Genomic DNA, 14,555 nt, shown 5'->3' with positions numbered 1-14,555 from the left:
ATATATTATTCCTCTGTGCATTTTCGTCTTTTTTCCTTTTTTGCCTAGGGTTTTTCTTGTGTTTCCATCCATCAATCTCTCATTATCTTTCTCTCTTCTCTCTCTTTTTCCTTCTGTCTCTCTCTCTCCTATACATATATATGCATATATACAGGGTGTGCCAAAAGTAAGTTTATAGTTGTGCATATGGAGAATAATGCAATAATTAATATATAATGATACAAAAATAAACTTTGTGTTTTGTATGCTCACAACTGTAAATCTACTTTCCCCACCTTATATATACTTATAGATAGATATAAATATATAAAATAAAATATATAATTTAATTAACCATTATAAAAAGCATATTTTTAATGTATATGTTTATTATATTGAGGTTGGATGTCTTGTTTTAATCTGAAAATCAGTAGTACTTTCATATTCTCAAAGATTTAAAGAGATGAATAAAGAGTATTTTTATTCTGTCATTGTTGGTTAATTTACTTTCTTGTTGGTCACTAACCATTGATAGCAAAATGCTCCCCATTAATTCATTTATTGTTGAATTCAGTCACTGTTTACTATGGTTTTCTCCTCAAGCATTGAGGAGAACCAGTTTTAGGAATTGTAGTACTTAGCCAAGTGAAGTGGCAACCAAAGGACTATGGGTGTGTCATAATAGCTCTCTTGACGTGTGTGAAAGGATACCATGGGGAGCAGGTTTTCACTGTTCAGTGTGGCCTTAAGAAATAGAATCTGGATCAAATGATGGAAACTGTAAATGTGAGGTCAACATGAAGAATAACTTTCTAGTAATTAGAGCTGTCCCAAAATGAATATTTTGGCCTCAAAGCTAGTAACTTCTCTGTTATTAAAGTTATTCAGATGGAGCTTGAATGGTCATGTTGTGGGGAAAGTGTAGATGATATTCCTAGCATTGTATGGGGTATTGGGATAAATAATCTTTTAAGATCCTTTCCCATTCTGATAGTCTATGGTTCTATGATTCCCTAATATGCCTTCTTAATTTAGATTTAGCAGTTTTCAAATGTTAAGAACACATATAAATGGATCAATTCAAATTTAAAATAGGAATGAATGTTATAAAAAACAGAACAAGAAGCTTCAGACAGCCCCATGATAGATCACTGTATTTGACCACTAAATTTTACTCTGAGTTTCTTGGCAGTTGAGGTAAAAAGGAAAGAAAATAACAAAATTGAGTCGCATGGTTCTCTTGTCAAGTTAAAAGAATGACTATGAGTTCAACCAACTACACAGATTTTTTTCTGCCCCTGAATTCTAAGAGGAATTTAACCTGTAATTCCTTGTGTAATATATGGTGTTTATCATAATGGGCAACGTTGTTTTACAAAACATACAGACATAGTCTTCAAGTGGAAATAATTTTTCTTGCCCTTCAAAAAAGGGGGGGCTGGAAAATGCCAAATCTTCAGTGATTAAGAGTTTTTCCCTCAGAAGGCTGAAAAATTATGGGTAAGTTTTTTTTTCTTTCTGTTAACCTGGCTTAATATAGAGTCATGGCACAAAGGACCTAGAATAATAGGCAATTAAGATGACCCTTACCTGCTTTCAAGTATCTTCTGTATTAAGTGATCTTTTGGATCACAGACAATTTATTGCTGAATTCTATAAGGAGTGTCTCAAGGAGGATTGGGGTTAGGATCCTAAGGATTGTGATCTCTGCCAATCACTTGCTGGCAAAGGACAGCAGAGGTATACAACCTAGTCCTACCTACCTTAGAGGAATGCTGTGAGGATGGAAGAAGAGTAAATTGATGTCAAAGTACTGAGGAAAGTTGCCATTTCTAACCAAATGTCAGGGATGAAGGATAGTGCTATTGCCACCAGACTGCATCTCACCAGGAACCAGGCCTTAGGAGAATTTGGTGGTTAGCTACTGGGAAAAGCCAATATATCAGGTCTGTTATGAAGTGTCATTGCACATCTACAGGGGCAAGGCATTCAACTTCAGAAAAAGATGATTTTATATATTTAATGGAAGCTTTATGAAGTAAAGACTCTTGTTGACCAGTGTCTGAGTATTGCCATGGTCTAAGACATAGGCTAGCAACCAAAAGTAATTTCAAAATAATTCAAATTCTAATACTAATCAAAAACCATGAAGGGGTTTCAGAACAAATCATTAAAAAACCCCTTTCTCTACCTTTTTTTTTTTTTCGTTTTGCATCATACTTCACAAGTCTTTGGTGTCTCTCTCTTCAATTCATTTCCCTCCCACTAACTTTTCCTGGATCTCCAGGTAGAACAGTTCGTTTTTCTCTGTATTTCCCTCTCTCCAAGCACTTTGTTATGTGTATTGGCTTATAATGCAGCCTAAATCCTTTCCTCCTGCCTCTCATGTATTCTTGCTCTGTCTTCTTGATTCTGTACTGCAAAAGGCCAAATATCATTTTGCCTAACATAGGAGGGAGAGGTTGGAATGATTAGAATCTGAGAAAACAGAAACCAATTTCTCCTTGATGCACTGGGAGGAGAATGTTGTTAACATATACATTAATAATTTTCACCCCATCGCACCATAACATGGACAGATGGGGTAACAGAATCACTCATTTTTACATGTTTTTTTTTTTTTTTGTTAACCCAATTTATCTTCTATTTTACTCCAACTCATATACTAAGGTTTTCCACAAGACTTGGAAACAAAGACCATTAGAAACAGTAGTTACTTGACTCCAATGGCAAGAGAAGTGAAGGCAAAGATAAATGAATGGGACTACATCAGAATAAAAAGTTTTTGCTCAGCAAGAGAAACTGATATAAAAATAAACAGACAGCCAACTAAATGGGAAATGATATTTTCAAACAACAGCTCAGATAAGGGCCTAATTTCCAAAATTTACAAAGAACTCATAAAACTCAACAACAAACAAACAAACAATCCAATAAAAAAATGGGAAGAAGACATGGATAGACACTTCTCACAGGAAGAGATACAAATGGCCAACAGATATATGAAAAAATGCTCAGCTTCATTAGTTATTAGGGAAATGCAAATCAAAACTACAATGAGATACCACCTCACACCTGTTAGATTAGCTATGATCAACAAGACGGGTAATAGCAAATGTTGGAGAGGCTGTGGAGAAAAAGGAACCCTCATTCACTGTTGGTGGGACTGTAAGGTAGTACAACCATTATGGAGGAAAGTATGGTGGTTCCTCAAAAAACTGCAAATAGAACTACCTTATGACCCAGCAATCCCTCTACTGGGTATATACCCCCAAAACTCAGAAACATTGATACGTGAAGACACATGTAGCCCCATGTTCATTGCAGCACTGTTCACAGTGGCCAAGACATGGAAACAACCAAAAAGCCCTTCAATAGAAGACTGGATAAAGAAGATGTGGCACATATACACTATGGAATACTACTCAGCCATAAGAAACGATGACATCAGATCATTTACAGCAAAATGGTGGGATCTTGATAACATTATAAGGAGTGAAATAAGTAAATCAGAAAAAAACAAGAACTACATGATTCCATACATTGGTGGAACATAAAAATGAGACTAAGAGACATGGACAAGAGTGTGGTGGTTACCAGGGGTGGGGGGAGGGAGGACAGGGGGAGAGTTAGGGGGAGGGGGAGGGGCACAGAGAACTAGATAGAGGGTGGCGAAGGACAATCTGACTTTGGGCGAGGGGTATGCAACATAATTTAATGACAAAATAACCTAGACATGTTTTCTTTGAATATATGTACCCTGATTTATTAATGTCATCCCATTACCATTAATAAAAATTTATTAAAAAAAAAAATAAAATAAAATAAAAAATTACTATAAAAAAAAAAAAAAAAAAAAAAGAAACAGTAGTTACTAACCACAAAACCTGCTGTTAATGTGGTCAGAAGAGGTAGCAAGCCTCATGGAAAGGTTAGGGCTCCTCTTGGAGTGATTCTATACATCATTCTCAGAGATACTATCAGCAGCATGCAAAGGAAGCAAGGTAGGGCTAGCTAAATTTCTCAATGCTTCTTACATCTGAACTTTAATATTGGGCTTGTGCCATGAGAACTCCAAACATTAAGAATACCTCTTCATATAAAAATGCAACTCCAAATTCTAAAGCCAAATGTATTTCAGTAATTAGTCATACCATTCTTATCTGTTGACAAAAATTCTAAGTGCTTTAAAGTGTGTGGGAATAAAACATCTTAATCCTCTCATTACGGTCCTAAAACACTAACTGTATATTTAAAGATATGCCAGCTTCTGTGCATTTTAGAAAAGATATATATCTATATATCTATATATCTATATATCTATATCTATATCTATATCTTTATATATATATAAATTTTAAAATCTCTTCAAGATTCCTCCCAGGTTAACAAAGTACATAACTTTAGTGGTCATTCTAACCTTACTATTTCATATAAGTCATGGGATGCTGATACCAGATGAGATATGCATTCTGATTATGGATATGGATAATAGTAATTGACATAAACAAAGCAATATGCATAATTCAATGATTCATTCAAGTATTGGCACAATGACTCCAGTACTTAGCAAAGGCTCTGGCATGTATTAATAAAAAAGCAGTTCAAACTTAAAGGTTGATGACAGTGATATATCCTTAATCATCTACCCCATATCCCACTCTATAAATATACAGTTGTTACACCTTTTTATGGTCTCAATAAATAGTTTTTTAGAATTTCAAAGCTGAAAATAACTTCAGAGATAATTTAGTCTAACTTTCTTATTTCACAGACTGGGAAACTAATCCCAGAGAAGAAAGTCCCCTCTCAAAGTTCACATAGCTGTTTAGTGTCAGAGCTGGGACTAGAACTTCCTTTTTCCCTATTTTAGGTGCATAATTACTGTTAAACTGAAAAACTGACTGTAGGCAGAGTATCCACTGTTGAAAAGGCACCAACAGTGGTTAATAACTTCTGAACTTCAGTTTAATATACTCTGATCCTTTTCCATTATGAAACCAATGAATAGTGATTAATTAGGTCTTCATGTGGCATTATCATTTCTGGCCTGCTCCCTGATATTGCTTTTTCTTTTCATTACCTCTGTGCACTGATTGAAAAAGCTGTACAAACTTTTTTTTGACGAGTTCAGTTGATTAGTTATATCACATGTGTAGAAAGGAAAAGCCTCAACTTTTGATTATTTAGTCTACACTCTTAAGAATTTCCTGAATTATACTTTCTAAATTGACTTAGTCTTTTGACCTTACAGGGAAGTATATCATGCTTATGTGAATAATATATTTATTCAGCTTTCTCCTACCCCATGGACGAGAGGTTTGAAATTGCCAATTTGTGGATCAGTTTATGATTAGAGTTTATGATTACATATTGACTAATTAGTTTCCAAATCTTCTGACCCAAGTTTCTGGCTATGAAAAGTTACAACTAGAACAAGAATCTACTAAGAGCTGCCAGATCTCTTACATAACAGTTTTCAGACTAATTATAATGTTTTCCTGATATTATATTAACTGATTTTAAATTTTCATCTTGTATTTATGCCAGCGAATGCTGATTCACTTAATTATGACACTCACTAGAGTGGTATTCTCTTTCTTGGGAAAGAGAGAATTGAATTTATTCAGTCAGTTGTAGACAATGGTGACATTAATCTCCGTGATACTGCAGTTCTGACATGTTTTTCTGCCTCTTTCTGGTCAGTTACCTAGAGATAAGCTTAGCCTTCAGAAAGACAATTTAATATGTTGAATGTTAACTAGTCAAACAGGTTATTACCCAGAAGTCTAATATACCATCCATCTACCTGACTACAATAGAATACTTTTGAATAGACTGTCTTCTAGAGTCTGTCCAAGGTGTTATTCATTACATTATCTCATTGGTTAATCTGCATCCTGTGAGACCAGCTATATATTCAGCCTGGCGATCCTGGACATATGCTTGGAAGCTTCTCCTGTCATTTTATCTTTATCTCAGTGCCAAAGAGGTAAAGCCAGATGGGCAATAGTTGGAGTTTTCTTTCTGCTTCTTTTCCAACCCCATCTCTGAGCTAAGGAATCAAGGCGAGGTTTACACATATGGCAAGGAGATTTGGTGAATATCCTGTTATGCAGATCCACAAAAGAAGACAAACCAGATAAATGACCTCCAAAGTAGATTTTTGTTTGTGGTAGGGGTGCTGAAATGATCTGGGTTGTCTATTTATGAGAAATTGAGTAACCATGGAAATTCCAAAATTTATTTCCTTTTTAGCTCATTATACTTGGAGTAAACATCAACTGTGGCTATTAACTCCAGGCACCATTAGTTTTCTGAAGAGCAATTTAACATATAATTTCTAAATCAGAAAATTATTAACCTATTTCCTTTAGCTGAAAATTTCATCTTTAGCACTATTACTGTGTACCTATTGTGTGACAGAAACTATATACATATGATCTCTTATGATTCTCACAACAGTCCTGGGAGGCAGGCACTATTAATTTACCCCAATTTACAAATAAAGAAACTAAGGCTCAGAGGAGTTATGCAAATTGTCCAAGACCACAAGGGTGATAAGTGGCAAGCTGAAGCTAAACCAGATTCATCTTGATTCCAAAGCCCATTCACATTCTAACACACTCACATGATGTGAAATTATCCAAGGAGATCAAAATAACATTTTCACTGCAGGCTTTGCAAGGCACTGGATTATTTAGAATTCTGAATTCTTGGAATTTACTTCCCACTGGAGGAAACAGTTTCATAGCATTGAGGGTTGGTTCAACAGATACTTACTTGATGAATGAGGCAGCTACTAGAGAGCAAGCATATTCAGTAACCAGAGTCAGAGTGTGTGTTCCTTGGGTTTTGTCTGGCTGAGGATGTAAATATAAGTTCCTTCAAAATGTGAAATGAAATTAGTGAACACAAACTATTAAATCACGTGGCTGTTAACAGAAGTTTCAGTCTCTTAAAAAGGTTTTGTTTTAAAACAGTTGACTGAAGAAAAGCTATCTACTAAAACATTTTGTGTGTGTGTGTGTGTGTGGCTAAGACAGAGAGATAGACAGAGAGAAGGAAAGGAGAGGGATGAGAAGCATTAATTCTTTGTTGCAATTTCTTAGTTGTTCACTAATTGCTTTCTCATATGTGCCTTGACCAGGGGGCTGCAGCAGAGCAAGTGACCCCTTGCTCGAGCCAGTGACCTTGGGCTCAAGCCAGCAACCATGGGGTCATGTCTTTGATCTCACACTCAAGCCAGTGACCCTGCACTCAAGCTGTTGAGCCCACTCTCAAGCCGGCGACCTTGAGGTTTCAAATCTGGATCCTCTGCCTCCAAGTCCAATGCTCTTTCCACTGTGCCACTTCTTGTCAGTCCTGAAACATTTTTAAAAAATACATTTCACATAACTGATATCATCAATGCCTAAAGAAGGTGTACCTCTGCTTACAGAAGGGGATTCAGATGGATTTTGAATACTGAAATTTGGATAGAATCAAACCAGGTACCATATGCTAGGACTAGCCACACTTATTTGCTAAGTCATACTTCATCAATATTTATACTGAACAGTGACCTGAATCAAAATTTATTGTTGGTGGGTTTTTTTTAAACATACAGTGAATTGATTCAAACTGGAATCTCTGTTGTGTATTTTCCAAAGTGATTGAACCCAAACTAACACAGAAGTTCAAACTAATCTTAATATTGAACCTAAAGCAAATCAATATACATGTCATCCAATTTCAGTCCTTGATTAATAATGCCACTGAGGTCCTAGAGGTAGAGCCTTCCTCTTTGTTTGGAAGACTCAACTTTGCTTGACTGAGCAACTCAGTCATACTATTTAAAGATCCTTTGGTCACAATACTCATAAACTCACCTAAGTTCTAAGAAAATATTAACTACAAACTAAGATAAAAGAGTGTTGTCTAGTTTTGGATACAATAACACAGTAACAGTTACTAGACTTAGTGTAGTGATCACATCATAAGATATGCAAATGCCAAATTATTATGTTGTGTACCTAACCCAAATATAACATTGTATGCTAACTATAATTTAATAGTAAAGGAAAAACAAATACAACAGGGTATTTGTGAATATCACTATGAAATATGCAATGAGCTCCTTGCTCTTTCTCAAACACATGACATATATTCCTGCCTTATTCTTTGCACATGCCATTACCCAGTGGTAGTCGTGGAGTCAACCTGGTCCCTACTGCCCGCTAGTGAGCGTTCCAGCTTTCATGGTGGGTGGTAGCAGAGCAACCAAAGTATAAATAAAAAGATAGATTTTTTTTTGCATTTTTCTGAAGCTGGAAACGGGGAGGCAGTCAGACAGACTCCTGCATGCGCCTGACCAGGATCCACCCAGCATGCCCACCAGGGGGCGATGCTCTGCCCCTCTGGGGCATTGCTCTGTTGCATCTAGAGCCATCCTAGTGCCTGAGGGAGAGGCCACAGAGCCATCCTCAGCGCCCGGGCCATCTTTGCCCCAATGGAGCCTTGGCTGCGGGAGGGGAAGAGAGAGACAGAGAGGAAAGAGAGGGGAAGGGGTGGAGAAGCAGATGGGCGCTTCTCCTGTGTGCCCTGGCCAGGAATTGAACCCAGGACTCCTGCACACCAGGCCGATGCTCTACCACTGAGCCAACCGGCCAGGGCCAAAAAGTTAGATTTAACTATAGTAAGTTGTTTATAAACAACTATAGTAAGTTGTTTATAAAGATTTATTCTGCCAAAGTTAGCAAAATTCCAACATAAACTACTTGGTAAGTAATTATTATTATATGCTTTAATTTGCTGTAACTCTGCTTTATAAATTTTATAAAGTAAAGTTACTTCCCTACTTTATAAATCACCATTACTGTGGAACTGGAGGGTGGTTAGAAAATTTTACTACTAACAGAGATACAAAAGTGAGCGGTAGGTATAAAAAGGTTGACTACCCCTGCGCGCTACCTCTGCCTGGAATATTTTGCCACCACATAATTTTCTCTCTCTTTTTTTTTTCCAAGTCTTTGCTCAAATATCATCTTAATGAAAAATGTTTTCTGTAATTACCATACCAAAAATAGCATCAATCACACTGTTCATCTTTCTTTTTTTTAAATTTTTATAGCATCCAACACCACTTGACAAATTATACTTTAGTTTAGTTCTTTATTGATTACCTCACCCCACAAGAATGTAAGTTCTTTGAGAGCAAAGACTTTTCTCCATGTCCATTCTCAGTTCTTAGAGTAATGTTTAGGATACAGTACTGTTGAATAAATATTTTAGGAAAAAAAATAAACGTGACTTAACATGGCATAGTCCAAAGAACATAACTCTGTGAGTCAGAAAATCTCATATTTAGTCCAAAATCTGTCATTACCTCTTTGGATTTCAGTTTTCTTCAGTCAAATGGGACTGCTTGCTTCTTCTTTACCTAGCTCACTGAGATAGTTTGAGATTCAAAAGAAAGAGTGTACACACACACACACACACACGTAAGTTGTTGAAAAAGAAGAAGACACCTGATTTGTGTATGTTTCCTTCCAAACTATTAAAGTTAGGTATTCTGCAAGAAGCTATTTTTGTTGGTTTAATCTCATGGAAACTCATGTTATATTCTCATATTCTTAAACTAAGATAATCACTGGGGACAAGAAACAAGTCAGCTACTAGAGGGATTGGTCAGCCTTACTCCTTGGCAAAGTGCACATAAAAACCAAAAAGCCAGTCTAACTGAAGCCAGAATCCAAATTGATTCTCTCTGTCAAAACTTGCACTAGTCTTGGGAATGAGCTGCACAGTTGAAACGAGCACTCAGAGCAAGGAACTATTGGGTTTAGCCACCTCATGAACCAGGTTAGAGTACCCTAATCCTTGGACAATGATTCATCTTTCAATGGCCTGGTGCCACTAAGCTCAAGGAAGTAAACAATTTATTTCATTTCTGACATCCTTGCCCTCTTCTGGCTTGGCATGGGCGTACACTGAACAAGTCATCAGAAATCATCAGATATCTTGATGTCTCAGTAGATATTCATCCACTCCAAACCCAAGTCTGATGCAGCCAAAAAACAAGCTGTTGATGAAGTCCCTGAACTAAATTTATGTGGAAGGTGCAGTTTATACATGCAAAGATTCTTATTCATTTTCCATACATCACTTGGGCATTCCTTTAGGGATCTCAGACTGGCATGGATACTTTGTGAAACATGGAAACAAATCTGCCTTCCCTCAAAGTTTCAAATGATTTGATTGAACAGCCACTGGTCAACGCCTCAAATGAGACTGACCACTCCATGTTGTCAGGAGGATCTTGAGCTTTTAAGCAGATGGAAACAGGTGAGAGGGTAGTAGGTGGGTAGAAGCTGAAGCTCCTTGTGATTAAAAAAGAGAGAAAAAGAGAAAAGGTAATACCTAAAGAATCCCTTTTCCTCTAAGGTTCTGAGTCTAAGATGACTTAAGGGTACATTATGAGATAGAGGAAGGGGGGCAAGAAATAGACTTCCTCATTCTTCTTGCTCATAACACAACCCATTCCAATTGCTGTCTCAATTACTCACCACTTTGATTTTTTGTTGTTGTTGTTTTGAGGGGTAGTGAGAGTAGGTGGTGATGGTGATACAAGTCCATTAGTGCTCTTAGGAGTCAACTTCAACTCATAGCTCCTGCCCAACCTGGGAGAAGATCTCCTTGCTTTGCTGAATTCAGGCTGACCACACCAGGCTCAAAAATCTAAGTGCTCTTGGCACCTCTCCATCTCAGGTGTTTTATGGCCTAAGCTGGCTCGCCTTTTTCTACTGCTTTAAACTGCCACCAAACCTACATTCACAAATTAAGTTATTTTAAATTAAAAATACATGCATATTTGACAAATTTTCAACAATATAAAAATGTATTAATTAAAATGGGAAAGATCCCCTTTGATCGCCCAATCTCCAACACAGAGGTTAGTGCTGTAGTGGCTTGGTATGTACAGTTCCAGAAATTTTTCTGTGCACTATATATTTGGGCAATTGAACCAGGGAAATTTAATTTTGAATTTTGATAATGCCAGATGCTTCAGATGACAGCATAATTAGGGAAAGTGAAAAAGTCCTGGCTGGCATGGTATGGCATGGCATGGCATGGCTCCTTGAGATCCACGCAAGTACATTGACAATGCATGTGCTGGGTAACTAGTTGGCTGTTCATTTATGAGATACTTGGTGAGACAAATTTAGGACATCTATACCTCAGCAAGCTGTGTTGAAGCAGCCTAGAGGGTAGAATGAACATTCTTAGCTTACCTGGCGATCTATGGGTTGTCAAACATCCATGCCAGCTGAGAGAAATCTTCTTGGTAAAGGTAAAAGACCAATGTCTTTGGTGATATATTGGCTTTTTGTGGATGCCTTTGCACACTGCTGCTTGCTGTACCCTAATCCCTCTCCCAGAAAGAAAAAAACACCTTAGTCAACTTAGTTAAATTAATCAACTGAAAGCTCTTAGTAGAAAAGCCATAGAACAACCAAGAAGGGTTCAATGTTATGGTTTAACCAAACCAGTTTACTTTGGAATAGATGAAGATCTGTAAGTGAGAGATTTTTTTGGAACATGTAAGACAGTGGTAGTCAACCTGGTTTCTACTTCCCACTAGTGGGTGTTCCAGCTTTCATGGTGGGTGGTAGTGGAGCAACCAAAGTATAAATAAAAAGATAGATTTAACTATAATAAGTTGTTTTATAAAGATTTATTCTGCCAAGCTTAGCGAAAATCCAACATAAAGTACTTGGTAAGTAATTATTATTATATGCTTTAACTTGCTGTAACTCTGCTTTATAAATTTTATAAAGTAAAGTTACTTCTCTACTTTATAAATCACCATTACTGTGGAAGTGGTTAGAAAGTTTTACTACTAACAGAGATACAAAAGTGGGAAATAGGTATAAAAAAGGTTGACTACCCCAGGTATAAGATCTTTCTTTGCATAGAGTACTTTATCTAGTGTACCCTTCAGACTTTCAGCTGCTACCCTCTCACATATGTCATAAACTGTTATCCTTGTTGGATTGCCAGTGGAGAAACTAGGCAAGGGTGATGTCAGATATTTGGCCTTCAAAAAGGACTATTGAAACCCCCAACAATAAGAGAAAGAACCAAGAAACTAGTGAAACCAAGAGTTGTGCGCCCTGATGTCTATTTCTCAAACCCAGGTTCAATAGCGTCAGATTTTCAGCATGCTTGAAAGCACTTACTTTTTCACTCCTCACTTTATTTTACCAAGAACCCAAGGATGTTAAGAATCTCAGCTGTTCTATCCTACTTTAAAACTGATGCACAATAGGAACTCATGGCTCTTTCTCCAAATTAAATAAACACAAAGGAGACTAATAAGGTTGTGCTTAGGGTTTGTGTAACTCGGGAGGTTATAAAACTTACTGGTTTAAGAAATGTGTTTCCTTGTTCAGGGAGTTTCTAGTCAAATCAGAAGGCCTAAAGATCACTGCAGTTGGCAGCCTAGAACCACAGAATGGCAGAGCTAAAAGGAATTAAAAATCATATAGTCAGTCTCCTTAATTTAACTTATCCCTCAGAACACGAAGAAGCACCAGGGCATAGGGTCTCATCAGACCATGAGCATATCATGTATCCTCTCCTGTGGCTACCAGTGGATTACCAGAGATCAGATGGCTTTGGGTCATAGGAAAGGGTAATTTTGTCTTGCAGCTTTTATATTTCCTGTTTCTATGGGCTTTTTATCTGTCCTGGTTCCAAGATACACCATGAAAAGAAATTGCCTTCATACAAACCAGAATGTTGAAGTGGGAATATGATAATGATCACAAAAACCGTGAACAAGTTACTACTTCATCATTTATTATTATCATCAAATTTCTGTTCAGGCTGCCCCAATGAAACAAATTATTTTTTTAATCTTGATAATAGCTAGGAGGATGAGCTTCAGGGCTATCCGAGGTTCACATCATTAGGCAATTAATTTATTAATACTGTAGCTATCTTCAGTACAGGTATGGTGTGTGTGTGCCTTCACCCAGGCATCTCATTAAGCATCTGATAAAGCACTGATTAGCATTAGCATTACTAATACCTGACACTGGCTGTGTTCCTTCCATTTAAAGATTTACTTTTCAGGGCAGGAAGCAAAGTTGGGAAAAATAAGCAGCAAGCAGAGATAATAAGGTCCAGAGAGGGGATGGATATATTGTTGACAACAGAGTGGATAAGTAGCATATGCCAGACATCCCAGAGTTTAAAATTTTATAGAAAAATACAAATCATTTAATATAGGAATGACATAAGATAGTCAGCTTTTGTTTTGTGAAGCAAAAAGGAAAAAGAAAAAACCTTTATAAGTAAAAATCTCCATCGTTCTTAAATAGAGTCATATTTAAATGAAATGACACTTTAACTCTGAAAGAGTAGGAAGGGAAGAATAAATTTAGAGTAAATTTAATTCAGTAAAAAATAAAAAATAAACTTTTCATTGTCCTGATTCATCTAATTTCAATACAAACCAGTGGAAACATGATCACAGATTGAAACTGGCCTAAATATTCCTTTTTCGGAAAGTTTTGGTCTATAGGAGAGCTAACAATCTCAGCCTTAAAGAGGTATGTGATGACTGGTGTGGAGTAACACTCGTTCGTTTTCCAGAAGACCAGACATCTGTGAAGACAGGGTTGAAGAGTTCTGGACCAAAAAGGTAAGATGATGGAAGGATGGTTCTTTCCATTTTCCTTCTGAGGCATAAGGGTATGCTAAAAGCAGAACTGTCCTATGAGTAAACAAATAGAAGGTTTTCCAGCAACAATCTGATTCAGCTCCTGGATAGAGCAGGGTAGCAGAAGAAGACATCTGACAGCATGGTTTCTCTCTGACCCTTCCAAATGTGCACACACACTTAGGAGGCCCGAACTTTTCCAAATACTTATTGCCTGCATTATGTATTAACAGGGTGAAAAGAGTATTTTACTTGCAGTCCAAACACTCAAGTTCTAGTCTTAGTTCTGACAGTAGTGAGCTGTGTGATTTCTGGCAATTTATCAATCCTCTCTGAGATTGATTTCCTCACTGAGATAATAAGAGGGTTTGCCCACATAACTCTGACATATTCCCTTCACTACCTTACCTTCAGCCAACATTACCTCAGTTCATTCCCTGGTCACTGCTTCATATGGGACAACAGAGGCTTTCCTGGTAGCACATTCCTTGTTTACCTGCAAATTTCCTATCTGGGCCCTGATGGATTGGTGGCAGAGGCTTCCTTATCTTGTTCTTACTGTTCTCCTGCCCCATTAAAAGTTTAGCCAGGTCAGATCAGCACTGTATTTCCCTTGCAGCTGTGCATTATGTTCCCAAAAGAATACTTCATGCTGAGTCCTGTTAGCTAAGAACTGAAGGTCACTTCACTAATTGCCCATGACTCTCTAACTATATACTATTTTCCTGTTAGTCCAATTTGTTCGTTTATGATAGACAAGATTGCTTTTGGTCTAGAAATCCTTTCTGAGTGGATGCCTCTATGGTTTGGAAGATGCTTTTAAACCAAATTGCTGTCCTCCATTAGATATTGCTGGAGCTGTGTTATC

This window comes from Saccopteryx leptura, chromosome X (genome assembly GCF_036850995.1).
Source record: "Saccopteryx leptura isolate mSacLep1 chromosome X, mSacLep1_pri_phased_curated, whole genome shotgun sequence".
In the NCBI taxonomy this organism is placed as follows: Eukaryota; Metazoa; Chordata; class Mammalia; order Chiroptera; family Emballonuridae; genus Saccopteryx; species Saccopteryx leptura.
The sequence above is the reverse complement of the archived record's forward strand: the minus strand, read 5'-3'. Positions refer to the sequence as shown.